Source organism: Sander lucioperca, chromosome 9 (genome assembly GCF_008315115.2).
Source record: "Sander lucioperca isolate FBNREF2018 chromosome 9, SLUC_FBN_1.2, whole genome shotgun sequence".
NCBI lineage: Eukaryota > Metazoa > Chordata > Actinopteri > Perciformes > Percidae > Sander > Sander lucioperca.
Window position 1 is genome coordinate 32,995,560 of NC_050181.1, and position 19,696 is coordinate 33,015,255.

At 41.4% G+C, this 19,696-nt stretch overlaps 1 protein-coding gene and 1 long non-coding RNA gene across 2 annotated transcripts in view; one reads left to right on the top strand and one right to left on the bottom strand.

Moving 5' to 3' along the window:
- The window catches only part of LOC116040669 (supervillin-like), a 78,965-nt gene extending 61,238 nt beyond the window's left edge, over positions 1-17,727 (bottom strand). The window contains exon 1 of the mRNA XM_036004963.1: positions 17,218-17,727. The gene's annotated coding sequence lies outside the window, so the exon portion shown is untranslated. The remainder of the gene's footprint in view (positions 1-17,217) is intronic.
- On the top strand, positions 399-19,691 carry LOC118495819. Its single transcript, XR_004898265.1, has 3 exons — positions 399-507; positions 15,099-15,104; positions 19,682-19,691. It is a non-coding gene; the product is annotated as an uncharacterized LOC118495819 (long non-coding RNA).
- The last annotated feature ends 5 nt before the right edge of the window (positions 19,692-19,696 follow it).

Below are 19,696 nucleotides of genomic sequence, written 5' to 3' on the forward strand. Positions count from 1 at the left end.
AGTCAAACAAACATCAATGATCCAATGTCTTTTTGATAATCTACACGTTTTTCTTGCAGTAGCCTTTCTACAATAAGCCATGCTAAAAGTTACTATAATCCGTTCAAGGAGTTGATAAGCAGGCAGATTAGCTAGCTAGTTGATAAGTTACTTCCACTTTATAAACAGCTAACCATAGCAGCTAACGTTAATGTTACGTCCCTGCCGGAGCGTCAGCTACTTTAGCGATGTTTAACATTAGCTACATAACGTTAGAGGTCGAGGGGTGTGGCGATGACATCATCAACGTATGCAGCATCGCCATCCAAATGAAGCCAAAAGGGAGCCGTTTTCGAATTTTTTCACCCTGGGACCAGGTTTAAAAAAAGTGCGAATATCTGTACTTTCTACTCCTTATATTTTACAAAATTGGCTCGTTACTTTAGTTTCAAATAATTTCAGTGGAGTTACCGTTATTATTTTTCACGTCATCAATACCAAATTCAATCTAATTGGATGGGAATATATGTTGTTATAATGTGCTGCAAATTGTGCCAACCGAAACACCATGAACTGCTTTCAAGAATTTACAATTGAATTTAAAAAAACACAGAGGTAAATGCATCTTTTGTTGTTATCAAGCTATTTGTTGTTTGTTTCAGTAACTTTATTAAGTTTAGGTTAATGGTCAGTTACATTTGTTCTCCTGCTAGCAATGACGATGCCTTGGTTCGCTAGCATTTAGTTAAGTAACCCAAGTAAAGTTAAGGTTAGCAAGCGTTCAGTTTATTTGAAAATAATCTAATACTATAATCTAATACAGTGCTGTAGTACCGTTAACGTTACTCGAGGCCGTTCTTGTTTTCGAGTGATAACGTTACTTGGTCTTGTCTCAAATCGCCTTTATTTTGGGCTAATGTTAACGCTAATGTCTCAAACCTCTCAGACAAAGTTAGAGGACTCGTGTTTGAATTCTCACAGAATCACATTTGAATTCATATCTTGCTACTCAGTCAGAATCTTATTAACCTGAAGTCCCAGTCTATGTCACAATAATCATATATGTGATGTTTTAGGCCTATTGGCAGAGAGCCATTTAAAATGTAGGCAATGGCATATAAAGAGCCTTTTTTCCATGTCCACTGAAGTCTCTCAGCTTGCACTCTAGTAACATTTGTGTGGTGCAGGTAGCTTTGCATAAAAAAATGGTTGTCATTCGCAAGGCTACTTTTACTTTTATACTTTAAGTAAATTTCCAAGCCTGTACTTTGTTACTTTTACTTGAGTAAAGAAGTTAAATCAGTACTTCTACTTTTACCAGAGTATTTTTTAACACAAGTATCTGTACTTCTACTTGAATACGGGAAGTGAGTACTTTTGCCATCTCTGGAAGTAGGGTTGGGTACCGAACCCTGTACTTTTACCGGTACCGACCAAATCACGTCGGTACTACAGAGTATCGGTTCACGTAAAATCAAACGGTGCCAAATTTCGGTACCTGAGAGTAAGCGCAAGCTTATCTGTCCTCTCTGCATATTGACAGAGGGCAGTGGTCCGACACACACACACACACACACGCGCACAGAGGTTCTGCAGTTTTGTTGAAGTCACAGTGAGTCACGGCAATGCCGATAAAGCGGTTTCAAGTGTGGTTACAGTTTTCAAAACTTCACGCAGACACCTTTCACTGTGATATGATATTAATGGCGAGCCGAAAGCGGTCACGGTGCTGTTGACATTACACTTCCTCTGAGACGAGCAGGCGCAACGGTGGTTTCTGTGCCCTGGGGACTGACTGACAGGCTGACGTTGTAAGGCAAGGCAACTTTATTTCTACAGCACCTTTCAGCAACAAGGCAATTCAAAGTGCTTTACATTAAACATTAAAGGGCAATAAAAAACATAATGAAAATAAAACAGGCTAAAATATAATAATATACAAATACAAGAATAAAAGTTACAGTGAGTAAGAAATGAATAATCATTCAATGTAATAGGTTGTAGGGACGGGTTTGGGAGGAGAGAGAGGTTTGGAATTATCTTTTACAATTGAAATCATTTTTTTGTAATTACAGAGAAAAAGTACCATTGGGTACCAGGAACCGAATTTCAGGTACCGGTATCGGGAATACTATTGGTTCAGATGCGAAAGGTACCCAACCCTATTTAGAAGTGGACTTTTCCTATAACTACGTTCCTGTAACTACTTGTTCGGAAACAACAAATGCCAGAGGGGCCGGACCATTTTTTTTAATGTGGGCCAGTCAGATTTTTCTTTTTTTAATATACAAACAAATTGTCTTTACAGGCTAACAGCGCAGAGGATGGGTTTTTATCGCTTGCACGATTTCACTATGGTTATTATAACAATAATAATAATAATAATAATAATAATAATAAATATTAAGCATTTGGCCAGTCGGCAACGGCCGGGCTGGTGCCGTGATGGCCCGACCGACCCAATCAGAAGTTACTCAAATTGGGACATTCACTCAAAATCATGCCCTTGCTATAGGGGACCGGCTGCAGCAGCGAGAAGCCGCTGCTGACGGGCAGAGAGCTCCGCCGGAGCTCTGACTGCTGTCCGTCCGCGCGGCCGTCTGATGTCTGACGGCGCGTATTAAATTAAGACAGTTTCATTACCGGTTAAAAATGTCTTGTTGTCGCGTTAAATAGTAGTCCAGTTCAGTGTTTTGGTACAGTTGGTTTTAACACCTGATGCGAAGTGTAGGCCTATAGGAGTACACATGAAAACCCTGAACAAGCAGTGTCATTCTGCGCCGTCTTTCTGCTGTGCCCCATTCACGTAGTGTCACGTTTTACACTATGTAGGTTAAACTCTGCAATTAATCCGCGGTTCACATGTATGTATGAACTGTGGTGGTCCATTACACTGTCGGCTATATTCAATATCACTGATCATTTTTGATCAATAGAATATAGAAAACATTACACTTCACAACATTTTGTATCCATAACATGATTGTGTTATTGTACAATTTAGCAGTAAAAGCAGTAGCCTCTGTAAGTCAACCCTACATTTTTCAACTTGGGAGCAAAACGTGCTCTTTGGGGAAAAAAAGCCCTGTTCATGCTAATTAAACAACTGGACTTTGGGGTCAAGTGTTGTTGTATCCGGCCCATGTCCCATGTGAAAGCCCCCTTATTGGACTACTGAATATAATAATATTCCATTATATTTTGTATTTTAAATTGTTACCTGCCACCAGAATTTTGTGATTTCCTTGCCATAAATATAGACATTTTTACCATAAATTGGTGCCCAAAAATTTATCAGAATGCAGGAATTGAAGTCTTTTACCCTCAAAATGTCCTGGGGGAGGACCCCCAGACCCCCTCCTCCCCCTGCTTTGTGTGTTCCCGCAAAGACAAATTCTGAGCAAGGAAAAACCCTGAAGTATAATCACAGACAGCCATAAAAAACATTTAAATTGCAGAGTTAGAGAGTTAAAGCGGATGAAAAGATGGAGAACCAGACGGACAATATGTACAGTGTCAACAGAGAGAATCATGGACAATCGAACAGACAGACAGTGACAACAAAGACCAACATACTGTAGAGAATGACAGTATACAAACGGCATAAACAGGCAGTATGTGTAAATTTGTTATAAACGTTGTGTGCTCTTTAAAAAGTAAAAAGCATTGTTTGCCAGTTACATTAAATATTACATAAGGTACTGCTTATTATTTCACCATCTGTACTCAAATGTAATTAGTGAATGCATGTCCGTGGGTGGGGCTGCATGGTAATGTGGGCTGGTGTGACTACAGTGCCAGGGCTGAATTTTGGTCCCAGTCTGCCCCTGGTGGTTACAGTAAGTGTCCAATACCCAAACAGTCACCAATCCTTACAACATTACTCTCGCAGTCTTTCCTCCACAGCGCTGTGGAGGAAGGTCTGGCTAGTCCACAGCAGTTAACCATAGTCCTCATAAATCCACCAGAGTTTACACAAAGAAAGCGGAAGGTAATTAGGAAGAAATTTCCGCCGGCACCGGAGCAATCCCAGAAGTCGAACGTCGTGGATATAGACAATCACAACATAGACTGAGTCCATAAGAAGCTTCTCCGAATGCCTGAGGAAGCAGGAGAAAAAGTGTCTTCCTGACATTTAATATTGATTTTTTTTTTTTTTATTACCATTACCAATGTCCTTCCTGAACGTCAAAACAATGACAGTTAAAGGCTCTGTCCCACTACCTCCCCTTCCCCTAGATTTCTGCCCTAACCCTCGTTTTTGCGCGTTCTCGTGTAGGGGTAGGGTGTCCCAATACTGTAGGGAGCAAGGAGGAGTGCTATTTTTCCCTTAAAATCACCCCTCACAACATAGTGAGGTCCGATGCAGGCTTAAAATGAAGTGGGAGATGCAATTACCCAGGATACCTTGCGAACTCAGCGAGCCGGCCAAATTTTTCAACCAAGATGGCGGACACCACTGGAAAGGAACAATTGAAAAAAAAAAGGTTCTCGTCTAAGATTCTAATGGCTAAGCATTGCTGCTCTGTGCTCTGAAAATAGTAGTAGGCTACTACCGGTAGCCACGTCGACGCTGTGCATTCGCTACGTTCACTATGTTCGCTACGCTAATTTGCATATAGTGGTGTCCCATTTCAAAGGGAAAGATCTTCACCCCCACTTCCCTCGTCGAGGGGACTTTACTGTCAATGGCACTCAAAACCAAGTGGAAGTTTTAAGGGGGGAGAAATGGGACAGGGCCAAAGTATATTTTAGAGATTGCCAACTCCAAATCCATGTGCAGCGGCTTAAAGCAAAACGATTGTCAAGAATTGTCCTTCTCGTCGCCGTGATATACATTTGCCAAGGATGGCACAAAAAACTTAGTGTGCATCACACACAGAAATAGGCAATGCATTCACAGTAGTGATAGTTACTGTAGCCCTTGGAGCAAGCACATGGGCTGCACTCCTTAGAAGACAGAAAATGCATTGTTCTTAACACAAGAGTATTTTTTAATAATCCAAAGTTATAGGTACACTTTCATATTTAGGTTGTGCTGCTGTTCATTGAGGTTTAAATTCAGTGTGTACAATAAATCTAATTCCCCTAAAACCCCTAGCCGCCAAAACATCATCAATCTGTTGACAGTAGTATAAAAACAGTATAACCTCCGACACCAGGAAATCAAATAAGAACAAACATGTACAGAAAAGCATTATTTACACTTCTTTTTCTATACTAGGAGAGAGCCTATCCTTAAAAACTTCAGTATGATACCACTAAATATAATGTGAATGACTGCTGTAAGATCTACAGTATGTTGCACTGGACAGATGAGAGAACTTCATGCTAAACAACCCCTTTTACTCTTGTCACACAGTTTTGGACTCTCTGGCGTCTTAGTCTTGCTCACTTGCACACTTACTCATCTCCTCCGTCTGCTGCTTTTTCTCACCCTTTCACACACAAACACCCCCCCCACCTTCCCTAGTCTGCCTCCGCTCCCTGTAGACACCCCTAATAAGGCAACATGTGTTGTGAGTGGCTGCCTCGGGGAGAGGTCACCCTAGTCAGCCGGCCGTATTTACCGTCTCCACGCCTCCTTGTTTTCTTTCCTACTCCTTCTCCCTTGTATTCCCCATAATTGTCATCTTTCATCTGACTCGCTCCTCTGGCTCCTCTGGCTCCAACCCCTTCTCAGTCCTCATCTCCTTCTCTCTCCTCTCTTTTTCTTGCATTCTTTGTGTTTCTTTTGTTTTATTCTACAGTACAGTATTTGCTTCTTCACCTGTCTCTCTCCCTTTCACTTTTCATCTCTCTGTTTACCCCTCCTTCCATGCCAGCCAGCAACAAACATGATAAATCCTCCGTCACTCAATCTCTGTCACACGGGTTCATTTACAATTTTCAAAACAGGCCACACATCATTCATAAAGCTTTTCTTTAAAGTAAACCACACTGGCATAAGACACAATACTTAAAGCCATCCAAGTAACCAAACTGAGGTGGACTATGGGTGAGCGAGTTGATGACAACAAAGGAACTTGTGTCAGACCTTATAACCAGTACACAGGTTTAAGATCTGGATTTGCAGACCTCCTTAACTATCCAAGTTAACAGTAATTGGTTGAAGAATTAGCTCTTCAAATTGGGGTTGGGTGTTTTTGTAAGCCCTTTAAGAGTCTTGCATCTCACTTGCATAATCTGCAACTTTCTCTGCTGTTTTGTACTTTTTTTCCAAATAACATTAAACAAATTATAAATCGTATCACTCAAAGGCCTGCAGCCTGTCCAATTACCATTTCCACAATGATCCCTCCCATCCGGCTTTGTCTCTCTCTCAAATGAGGAATTGTTTTCTGATCTTGACGATGTTACCAGCTGAAAATAAACCTGCACCAATGAGACCACTTGCTTTGACTGTGGACAAATACAAATGTGAAACTCGGTTCAACAATTTCATCTTGCAACACTGGATGTACAAACCAGCCAATAAAACTCAACACCCAGGACATCATGTAAACACCACGAGGTGTGTGACTCAACATCAAAGCATCTCTCTGCTTAACAAACTTTAAGCTGAGAAGCTCAGCAGCACACTGCTCATACTGTACAGGGTGGACTTTCTCCTATGGAAAACATGTGATCCTCTGTTTCCGTCTGCCTTCATGTAGCCTGAGCTTTACTGAGCTCAATGCTTTATGTGATCGACACTGTGACTGACTTCTGTTTTCTTTCAGGACAAATGTATACCATGGTCTTAACTCACAAACACAAGTAATTAACTTTAACACGATGATCATCCTCAGTGCAACAAAATTTTGTCACTTGCTAAACAGTAAAAAAAGATACTTTAAAAGATCAAATTCTTTCTTTTTTTCTTTTTTTTTTTATAATTACTACCTCGGGAATTTGGTTTGAGATTTTCCAGTTACTGTTTGGGCTTTTTTTTTTTTTAAAGAGATTTTTTTGGGGCTTTTCCATTTTTATTCTTGGAGGCTTTTTCATTTACATGATGACATTATTATTACATAGATTAACTTAACAAACAGCACATTTTAAAATGGATGAGACAGCTCATTTAGTGTTATTGTGTAAAATATGTAAATAATTATAGTAATTAGGGCTGCACAATTAATCGCAACTTTATCGAAAATCGCAATACGGACTAGTGCAATATCCAAATGGGGCGCAATATTTGTTAAAGGCTAAATATGTTGTCAAACCATTCTGAATGAAGTATTGTGGTGCTGCAGAGACGTCCCCGCCTACAAATCCTATCCTACAGACTAAAGAAAACATCTTTGTTTGGTACAGATCCTCGCAAAAATCACACTATAATCATTTAAATTTTCAAAATTAAATCATTCCCTCCAATATCGTGAATCACATCGCAATCGCAATATCAGTCAAAATAATCGCAATTAGATATTTTCCTCATATCGTGCATAATAGTAACAGTTTTTGAGACTTTATTGTCTAACCCTACTGAAGATACGTTGGTCATTTTGGAAAATAAAGCTTTATGTAGCCAGAGTAACAGAAGCTATTGCAAAGACTGGTTTTATTGGGCCTCTACCTCACTCAGCAAGTGTTGTGACTAAAGCTGGAGGAAGTACTATTTTTTCCTTCCAAAATTTCTTTATTTTCAACAGTACTCATCTACCTTTTAAGTCAACCTCAGAGGAGAATTTGTACTCACTCATTCATGTGTTGAAGGTGTGCTTTTAAAACTGTGTTTGTTCTTAAGGAGCGTTTCTGTATTCAAATTTCTGTAGGCTACATCCTGGATGACTTTTCACAGGCAACTGGTACCAGACACCTAGTGTTTAGAATAGCAAAGTACGTTATAAGGAAAACTATTAGTAATTTAGCAACTTCTGTGTACTTTGGGCAGGAGCAGACACTGTAATCCAAGCTAGCCTGCCTTTATTAGGAGAAACGGTCTCTGTTTAGGTTCATTTGTACAAATGCACTAATGTTCCCTGAGACATGCACTAATATTAACACATGCACACACATGCAGAAGATGTACTTGATCCAAACTTACACACACACACACACACACACACACACATACACACACATACACAGGTCAAGTGAGAGCCTGAGGTAGCCAAGCAGGAACCTTCCTCCTCCCTTAAACATTTACTCTGGCAGTTGACTCTTTAGATCCAGATCTGCGTTCCTTTCTGCTGCCTTGCATCAACTCTGCTTGACACTCAGCACAGAAGTTCGCCTGCTCTGCTCTTATATGGATATCGATGAGCACAGAGCCCGGTTCTGAGGAGAGACACTTTAGAAGTCCTGGAACTCTTAGAGTGGGACAGAGGGAGGTAAAGGAAAGAGAAAAAGAGAGTGAAGGAGGAGGAAGAGGTGGATGTCATGCCAGAAATGGTTACTTGAAGATTTGGCTTTGTCTTACATCCAGGAACATCTTCACATGTTGTAACATGATGAGGCCACTTAAGGTAACTCATGAGCAGACAAAAGAGTCACACCAATTCATGTGATCAATTTGATACAATGCTTCGTTAGTCATTGGTATATCTCAGAATGATTGCAGGGTAATTTCTGCAGCCTTTCTACTTCCGACTACACAGACAGTTAAGATGAGAGAGAAAAAGATAATATGCAACATAAACCATTTATGTGACTATAACCCATGTTATAGTATGTGCCTTAACACTCTTAGGCATTCAGTACGACTATTAATGGGAATACTATGGTAAATCAGCTCTTGTTTCTTCCCCAGTAGCTCTAAAGTAGACAAAGTATATATCCAAACAATAAAAATATACCTTTTCTGCTATTTCTCCACCGGAGCACATTTACAAATCTATGTTGGTAGGACTGCTATTTATTTCATAATACCAGTATAAATTAGCTTTTTCTCTGTACAACTTTATATAAATGCAACAAAAACTACAACTTAATCACGGTAACCAATACTTTTAAGCCATGTTTCCTGTCAATACCGCTTCTAAATATGTCTAAAATAACCAAACCATGCATTTACTGTAATATTCCCCAACAATTGTTTTTATACCATATCAGAGCCGGTCTATGGAGAGCCATTTCACTCCCTATTTAGCCCCATTGTAACAAATTTGGTTGCAGTTCCACCAGAGTTCCACTGGGGGGTGATCGCAGGCAAGTGCAAAATGAATGGGACTCTATGGAGCTAGACGGCTAAATTTGTCTCTTTCGCCTGATTGTCGTTGAGAAATCTCAGATTTTATTGTAGTTTTTGCAAGTTCAACATGGATTATCAACATGGAATCATCGAAAGTTGAATGAACGAGTACTTACGTCCTTTCAATTTCTTACAGGTTGAGTCGTTGTTGCCCTTAACACGCTAGCATTCTGCTAATGAATGTTGATTGGTCAGTGAACGACATCCGAAGCATCTGAAGCATCCGAAGCATCCGAAGCAGAACCAGAATGTCAGAGTGAATATTTCAGCGTGGTCTTTAAAACATTAGCAAACCTCTTTCTAGCATGTGCATTGACAGGGAGAGCCTAACTTGTCAGCTGTGTTGTCGATGCCTCGAGAGAAAAAAGGAAGTGACTCAGATCTTGCAAACTCTCCAGCCGTATGATGTGTATGACGTCATTGACATTTTAAAAGGCTTTTTAGAACAAAAAAGCCACCCAGCAGTGTGTACTTTCTTAGCCTCCCCTTTCGAATGCAACATTCAAATTATTAGACAAAAAATCATATCCTGAGAAAAGTGGATTTTTAGGGGTATAGCTCCATAGACCACCATTCATTCTGCACTCACCTGTGAGCGCCCTCTATATGGAACCAGAGTGGAACTGCAACCAGTTCAGAAGCCGGAAGTATCCCGAGAGTGGAACTTCTTCCCTTATTGGAAATTCTTTGACCATATGAAGTACTGTATTTGACTTATTGTTTTACCTTGTGCGCTCATATGCCATTCACACTATCTTTCCTCTGCTGAATCCTGGTGCAACCTTCACTCTCACTGGCCCTCATTTATGAAACGTGCATACGACCTAAAACAGGCATAGGACGGGTGTATGCCGATTCCTACGCAAAGTGGGGTGAGTGGCCGACTATCCAAACGAATTCTGTAAACGCACTGCCTGAAAACGCACTTTTTTGAAACCTGGTCTCAGGGTGAAAAAATTCGAAAACGGCTCTCTTTTGGCTTCATTTGGACGGCGAATACGAATACGTCCGTATCGATGATGTCATTGCCACACCCCTCAACCTTTTACCCGCACTAGTGCACAGCCACACATGACTGCGGTGAAGCTAAGCGAGCATATCCCATCTCCATGGTCAAACCAGCTAACTTTATCTAAATACTTTGTCTCTGCTCCCTGACACTTCCCTCTGCCAGTCCTGGATTCTACACAAGATATATTGCTAATGTTACGTAGCTAACGTTAAACATTGCTAAAGTAGCTGACCACTCCAGCAGCAATATATATATATATATAAAGTGGAAGTAGACAACTTATCAACTAGCTAGCTAATCTGTCTGCTTATCAACTCCTTTAACGGATTATACTAATGTTTACCATGGCTTATTGTAGAAAGGCTACCGCAAGAAAAACGTGTAGATTATCAAAAAGACATTGGATCATTAATGTTTGTTTGACTGCCGATGTTAGCTAGCAGAGCTAGCTAGCGCGCTAATGTTAGCGCGCTGCTAGCGCGCTGCTAGCGCGCTGCAATCATTTCCGATGGCAGACAGAATTGCAAAATAAAAAGCAATCCAACAGCACATTATACATTGTAAACAAAGACACGTTTTCTTGCGGCAGCCTTTATAAATTGAGCAGTGGTGAAAGTTATTATAGTCCATGGATGTATTAAGAGAACGTTATAGTCTAGCCATGTTAAGATGGGAAGTGGAAGTGACTATGCTCTTCTTCTCCGTTTTTTGGCAAATTTCTGTAGCAGAAACAGCGCCGCCTATAGGCCTGGAATATGAAGTAGCGCGTTGAGTCATTTACAAATGGATCCGTTTGGACGCAACTATTCTTGAAACGAATCCAGGGAAGACGGGTAAAAAAAAGATCGTTTTGGTACGTGTGGACGTGGCCTCAGGCTACAAAGACCCGAAACCTCAGGCTGCGGGGGACACAAAGTGGGTGAATGATCTAAATCTTTTCTTCAACAGATTTGATGGGTCATTTACCCCTCACCCTGTCCAGTCCTCCCTGCTGCAGCAAACACCACTGTCTGCACCCCCTGTGGTTTGTCACACCCCTGCCATCACTTCCCCACTCACAACCTCCAACAATCAGCCCCCCTCCTCCAACACACAGCACCCCTCCCCCAACCTGTCCTTCACAATGCACCAGGTGAGGAGTGAGCTACGGAGGATCAAGGTGAGGAAAGCAGCGATGGCCTCAGCTCCAGGCTTCTCAAATCCTGTGCAGATCAGCTGTGCGGGATAGTGGGGCACATGTTCAACCTGAGCCTGAAACTAGGGAGGGTGCCACAGCTCTGGAAGACATCCTGCTTGGTGCCTGTGCCAAAGACCCCGCATCCCAAGGATCTAAACAGCTACAGGCCAGTGGCACTGACATCCCACCTGATGAAGACCCTGGAAAGGCTGGTCCTGGTCCATCTCCGCCCCCTGGTGAGCACATCCATGGACCCACTTCAGTTTGCCTATCAACCTGGCACTGGGGTGGATGATGCTATCATATACCTTCTCCACAAATCTCTCTCCCACCTGGAAAAGGCTGGAAGCACTGTGAGAATCATGTTCTATGATTTCTCCAACGCTTTCAACACCATCCGGCCAATGCTTCTGAGGGAAAAGTTGGAGCGGATGGGGGTGGACCTCCACCTCACTGGATGGATATTGGACTACCTCACCAACCAACCTCAGTTTGTAAGGACACAGGGCTGTGTGTCTGACACAGTTGTCTGCAGCACAGGTGCCCCACAAGGAACTGTTCTGGCCCCATTCCTGTTCACTGCAGACTTCACCTACCACTCAGAAAACTGCCACCTACAAAAGTTCTCTGATGACTCCGCTGTTGTTGGCCATATCACAGATGGGGACGACAGGGAGTACAGAGAACTTAACCAAGACTTTGTGGACTGGCGCCAGCGGAACCACCTCCAGATCAATGCTGGTAAAACCAAGGAGCTGGTGGTGGATTCCCACAGGAGCAAGCACTCTCCACCTCTGCCGGTGAACATCCTGGGTATGGACATCGATATGGTTAAATCAGACAGGAAAAGACTGGACAGGCTGACTAAGAAGGCCAGCTCTGTTCTTGGTTACCCCCTTGACGCCGTGGAGGTGGTGGGAGAAAGGAGAATAGTGGCTAAATTATCCTCCATGATGGACGACTCCTCCCACCCCATGCAGGACACTCTGTCAGCACTGAACAGCTCCTTCAGTGACAGGCTGCTGCACCCGCGCTGTGTCACTATACCGCAGGTCTTTCCTGCCTGCTGCTGTCAGACTCTACAATCAGCACTGCTCTCAGTAGATCACATGGACAAAATACACATACCAGGACTGATAAAACATAAGACATACAATAAAACATGTGACTTTGCAGTTACTGTAAATACATTTTACTATTTTAATATTTACTCTATTTAATATTTATTATTGTTGTGTGTTAACGTGTGTCCTCTACTTTCCTCTTATCCCTTGCTGCTGCAACAGTGTGAATTTCCCCATTGTGGGATTAATAAAGGATTTTGAATCTTTTGAAAAGCAAGGCATTTATCAATTTGAACGTGAGCGTAGGCTGCGATAAAATCTCACGTCTGGTCTGAACTCGTGTGCACAAGTTTTCCAGTGTGACTAGCGGTGGTTCATAGTATAACCACCCGGTTCAGTGAAAGTGTGTAGTGTGGACTTGCGGTGCAGCATGTAATCAGTTTAACAGAAGGAGAAGTCATCAGTTGATCACTTATCAGCAATGGCAGATCGGGCTCTTTTAGAAGACCTCTATGCGCCGGTACAACAGTGCACACATACGCACACGGGCCACAGTGGAGCGCTCCATCGGATTGATTAAGGGCAGATGGCTCTGTCTTGCATCAGCGGGGGGGACACTACTATACATGCCAGAAAAAGTCTGCAACATTGTTTTAGCCTATGGGGTTCTGCACAACATCGCGCAGGAAAACAGGGTGCCATAAATGTAGTGATGGAGCCAGATGACCCGATGCCCTGAGAGCAATGTCCAGCACAGCCCCAACTGGGGCTATACGAAGGAGACAGGATATTATTCCTCGCTTTTAAAAGGTATAGTTGTTATGTTAGGCAGTGATACTCAATACAGGAAACATGACAATGTACAACATTTTTATTTATTCTTCATGTTTTCAGTTCTCTTTTAAAGTGTCGTTAATGGCCACAAGTGAACGATTTATTTCTGCCATTGACCAACATATTTTGGCTTGTTTTTCCTGCCCCTCTGCTGTCAGGGTCGGGTCGGCAGAGGACACGCGCGCTCTCCCTCACAGCTCACGGTTGCTTGGCTCAGACCGATGAAAAGAAACATAAGTAAAATAAAAAGACGCTGCATAAACTCCGCTACTGTGTGTTTATTTAAATATAAGTACACCTACATGTAGGCTTAAGAGATTGCAATATAAGCCTGTATATTACTATTAGGACTTTAGCATACATGTGTCAAGGATGTATAAATTAAATAAACTTCAGCTGGAGTCCGATTTACTACGGCAACACTGTTGACCGCATCAGTGATCTCTCTCCATTCCGCATTCTTTCTACAGCCTTTAATACCAGTTTTCAGGCTGCCAAATAGTACACACGTTAGTGCAAATGAACCTGAGATAGCAGGGTTTAAATCTCCAACTCTGAAAAGTACCGCTTCTTAGCCGGATTACGTCTCGCCATGTTGTAAATTGTAGGGGCGAGGCCTCAAAACTGAGAATATATAGGGGCGTGATATTTAAATTACGATTGTTTCCAGCTGCTGCATTTATCAATGTACGACCATTCTTACGCTCTGATTGGTGTGATACGAACGTTTCATGAATCACACGTGAAGCCTGTCTAAGATGATTTCTGCGCTCATATCTGCACTGGTTTCTACGTTAGGTTGATAAATGAGACCCAGTGTGTTTTTCAAAAGGAAACCTTAACTGACTGGATTTCAATGCTATAGAAATATATCTCAGCAACGTCCAAAAACACCACTACTACCAGTTACTGTATAATACCAGCATGATTGTTCCCATACATACACATAAAATGATACCATAACATACCATAAATAGATATATCGTTAGGTATACATGGCACATAATGGACAATGAACATCCTTGAATACAGGACCCATTTAGGAGCATGGATGTGGTGGCCATCATCACTGATTCAAGTCAAGTAACCCAAACAGCGGTCATGCATTGAGAAAGAGGCCAGCATGGTAGCAGGCCAGCTGGAGCCTGTTGACAGCTCCCTGCCCTCTGACATGCTAAGTGTAGACAGCAGGGTGCTGAGCTCAAGCTACAAGTTAACTGGTGCATAAGACCACATTCAGCAGCCCACACACCTGTTGAATACAACTATGATGGAAGGTCCGTGTGCTGCGGTCAGTTCCTCTTTAATTAGGAGCAGGAGAATGATGAAATGATGTAAAAGCAGATGCTGATCGAGTTGGAGTTGTTCAAAATCTTGCTAAGGGACACATCAATAGGATAGTTTGCTGTTCGGAGAATTTACTTTTTTCCTCTGCCTTCTGCATTCTGCAAACACCAACAACACAAAAGAGGAGCTATATCTCAGCATTGCCTCAAGTAAAAAGTGCAACTGCACTTGTTTTCTAAGGGTGAAACATACCTGAAACTACTTTGTATAAAAGCTTGTTGTTCTGGTGTCCATTTGCTGACCAACAAAAACAACGTAGAAGTGCAACCAAGAAAACGAAGCAAAGCATAAATGCTTTTGTTCATACATATATTTTAAACTATTGTCTTACTGTCTTATTATTATTATAATTGTAGTATTATCTTTTGCCGCATGAGGCAACACAATGGTAACCGAGCCCACTGACGAAAGCCCTTGCATTTGCAATATTACGGGTCTCTGTGGCGACATTCCACGGAAAAATCACAAGCAGCGCACAGTTAATGACGTGTTTCCATCACCCAGCAGTGGCTGGTCTGCCAGAGAGGGTAGGCGGAGCTAACGCTACAGACTTGCTCTTCAACTGTAAACTGACTGACGTCACACAGGCGAAACAGGTTAAGATCTCTGGGAAGTGACATCTAAAACACACCTGCAATTAGCGCTTATCGCCATAGGTGCTGCCAAACAGAACGAAGTGGAGATCTTGGAGATTGTTAGTGGCGTGCAATACTGCAATATTTGGTATTGATCCGATACTAAGTAAATACAGGGCCAATATCGCAGATACTGATACGATACCAATACGATACTGATACTTTTTAATAATCAAGATGGATGAATTTTCATGACCTTTAGCCAAAGTGTTTTTGTGATTTTACATTTGGATTATTAATACCTTAAAACCAAGGAGATAATTTTCATATGCTTGTATAAATTTGTTGTGTTACCACTCTATCTTACAGTCTTTTTACAAATTATACAGCTTGCCGTTGTTTCATTTTCAGCTTGAAAATATATTAGCCACACAGCGCTCCTCTTCCTCGGCCATTCTTCTGCTCCTGCTTGTGTGTGTGCTGCTGGCCGCCGCCGGGCCTGGCTGCTTGCTTGCTTGCTTGTTTGCCTGGTGCCGCTGAGTGACGTGACAGAACAACATCAAATCACAAGAGGGGGGAGGAGGACCAAAGTGTTACTGCTCCGCGCTGTGACAGGAGCAGCACTTACACAGACACAGACAGCCAGTTTTGATGAAACTGCAGCAGTGCATACTGGAGAGAAACTGAAACTAAAGTGTCTATCTCATTACACTGGTATTCATCAATATCAATACCAACGTTGATATCCATATTATCGATATTTGGATCAATCCGCCCACCACTAGAGATTGTAACTCGAACAAGGAATGTAGGCTTTCAACAAATGAATGCATGTTGCTGGGTGATAATACAAATGTGTCTACAACACTTGCAGATGATTGCAAAGCTGCATTCTTATATGTAGATGAACCGAATCCAGTGGCAGAGGGTAAAGCATGGGGCCAGCCAGTAAACCTGTCTCTTGATTTTGACGGGTGCAGCAGGTGCCGAACTGAGTCACACACACACATACACACACACACACACACACACACACACACACACACACACACACACACACACACACACACACACACACACACTATAAAAACAAAACTGTGGGGAATGACCACTGTTGGAACAACACACCAGCCCAACACATAGCTGATAGATCAGCTGAACACACATATCGCCATGCAGCCATAATCTGGAGGTTGGAATGCTAATACCCGAGTGGTTACTTGAGACAGCGCAAAGCAACAAGAAGGACGCTTGGTTGGGACACTACTTTCAGTCCTCCAGGAGAGAAAATTTAAACTAGACACCCGTCACACCCGTTTTTTTGGCACCAAAGTTTGCCTCCGCTACTGGGTAGTTTGGCAAAAAATAATAAAGAGTGACAATGATTGAGTTTCCCAATCTTAAAGACATTTTGTGCAATACTAAAACTAGCTGCCAAACTTTGTGATTCTTTTTAGACATCATGCACCTTGCAAATTAAGTGAATCATATTTGATCTGTGAACTGTAAGTGATTCTGTTTCAACATACTCTGCAATGAGTTTAAACTATATCTAATGGTTTAAATTAAAAAGTTCACATGTTGTTTTTAAGTTTACAACTGAATTTAAAAATATGAAACAAACAATGGCTGGTTAACAATCAAACTGACAGAGATCACATTTACTAGACTTTTTTCTAGTCTACCACATGAGGCGTGAGGTAACTTCTGTGCCTTTAAATCTCTTGTTATGTAAAGGGTGGTTACATTATCCTATCTGATGCCAGATGACAAGTTATTACAAATATTTTAACATTTACATTACAAGGACGCTAGTTTAGTACAAAAAGGAAAAGAAATAGCCTAACATAATGGCCAAACGTGCTTTAATCTATTTAGCATATATATACCAGAGAACGTACAATCTGCAACTCAGCACAAAGCTGAGTGATGAATGGTTGTCAGATTCATCATATAAGAACTATCTGCTTACTTACTGACCTAATATATATATCTTGATGTATACCATAGCATGCATGAGATCAAACTAAGAAAGAGAAAGTGATACTTACAATGTTTTAGCTCCAATAATAAGGCACTGAAAGAAATGCTTCACAGGTGAAGTCCATGTATCCCAACAGCAGAATTCAGGGATATGCATCTACCCAACAAAGGGTCTCACTAGTTCCTTATTCAGAGCAGATAAACCCAAACAGAGGATCCAAAGTCATCCACCATTAAGCAGATCCAACCTCAGCAGCCGACAAATATAGGCTGGTGCTTTCCCACTAGCTCTGCCGCACCGGGCCAAATAAATCAGTCCAGGAACAGCCGAGCAAAGAAGAAAGAAAAGAAGGGAGAGGGAGAGAGAGCGAGTGGGGTATGCAGGAGAAGGGTAAAGGAGAGAGACGGGGATGAAGCTGAGAAATAAAATACACAAGAGGGGTGCTAGAACAGATAATAAGTGGTTCTTCAAACTATTCCAAAAGTCAAAACTGTGGTTTCTAAAACGCCCATTCTTGTAAACCAGGTTTGAGACCGTAGTCTGATAGTTGAGACTGTCAGTGAGAGGTGACACAACACTGCTTCCAAGGAGCTTGGGAGGTGTGGGCCAAAATCGGCACGGTAACCTCATCCCACAGCAACCATGTAAGGGCTGAAGAGAGCGGCCTCGATAGACGGGCATCTGCCATAAATAGCCAGGAAGCGTCGGGCTCCCAGCGCAGGGGGATCGAATCAGCTGTTAAACTGCAATCCAGCAGCACAGTGTCCAGGCTCTGCAGGGGCTCCTGTACTACAACACTGCGGTCTTACAGCAGCACAGAGCTGGAATACATTTCATTTTGCTTTATATGTGTTATCACATTTGTATGCATTTCTGCCAAACAACTAATAATGCATCCAACTGTAGAATACATTTGAATTTCCGGATCATCAGTGTTATAAACACAGCATTGTACGACTTTAAAGGCCACAACTGACTCAAACTAAAGATCCCAATCTGACTACTCAATCTGCACTGCAGTATCTCCGCTAACAATGAAAAGTCAAGCAACTGTTCACCTCCAAAAATGGAAATGAGTGAAGCAAGCAAACAATTATTTAACATTTTGTATATATGTGTACAATATGTCTCATTAAAGGACAAAAAAATGTAATGCATTGAAGATGTAGGCAAACACATAACATAACATTTCATTTTAGAAACGATTGTTGGGCATGTTGGAATTTAAAAGTTATTTTACCAATTAGTTTGGAATGGTAGGCTACAACTCCAAGGGCATGAACTTTAAGTACGGACAGTAATTTTCACATGGGTGTGAGCATATTATGGATGGGTAAAAAAATTTACAAATATTGTATGAGTCAAAGTGGAAAGATGCATGCTATATATAAAAGGACTAGAATAAACAGATAAAGGTATTCTCTGACTTTACATACTCTGGTGGAGAAGAAGCTGTGTTGGTATTATATTATTATATTTTGGCTCCATCTTGTGGACATACTTTAAGAAGTAGGAGTATGCAGCCCCTTGTGTGTCTTATTTCTACTACATGTGTTTACAACAAACACATCTAAATGTAAGAAGTAATCTACTCCTTTCAGTTTCATCTTCTTCCCCAGGATTGGGCAAAGAGGTTATAGGGTGTGGTACAGTCGAGAATGCAGTCTATTTACAAGGAGGACAACTGTGCCATTAAGGGAGTTACTTATTCCCCAAGCAACAGAGGCGAACATGTCATGACAGTAGTATAAGTGTACACAGTAATGACAGATATGTAGTTTACTTACAGTGGTATAGCTTGGAGGCTGAGGCAGCTGTGATGGAGGGACAGCTGGAGATTAATGGCAGTGAGGCATGAGGAGTGGCAGCAGTGGAACTGTTTGAGGACATTTAACATCCACAGTGGAAAAAAGCTGTGCTATACTAGATAATTATAAAACACGGACAATTATATAATCTCATATGTGATGAGACTGTATTATAACTACAATAGATCAGTTTTACATTCATTGGCAAACATCAAATATTAAAATGGTCGATATTTGACATAGGAATTACACTAAACACCATTGTGGGAAAACTGTAGAGTTTACCATGAGTGAGGTTCCAGCAGTTGTCATATTAACTACTGTATTAGCGGTTAGAAAAAGCATTACTTAGCTACCACTACTACTAACCACTAACCTTAGTCATATTAGCATAACGTTATCAGTCAAAATAACAATAATATCACTGGTAACATATTATTTTGTAGCAGCAAACAGGTAACGGCAAACATTATGTAAGTGTTAAATGGTGTCCTGTTAGCTACTAAATATGTTAAAATGTTGGAGAAAAGATTAGCTAACTTAACTTACATTGTTTTATATTATATTATATATATAGTATTTTTTTTAAGAAAACCTGTTCTGAATTGTGGTTAGCAACAAAGGTAAGAGCACACACCACAACATAATATTCTGTGGGAAATCACTGTGAATAATTCCAGAAATCGTTATCCTATTTGGGACTAGCTTAACCGTTAGCTACAGTAACGTTAGCCTAAC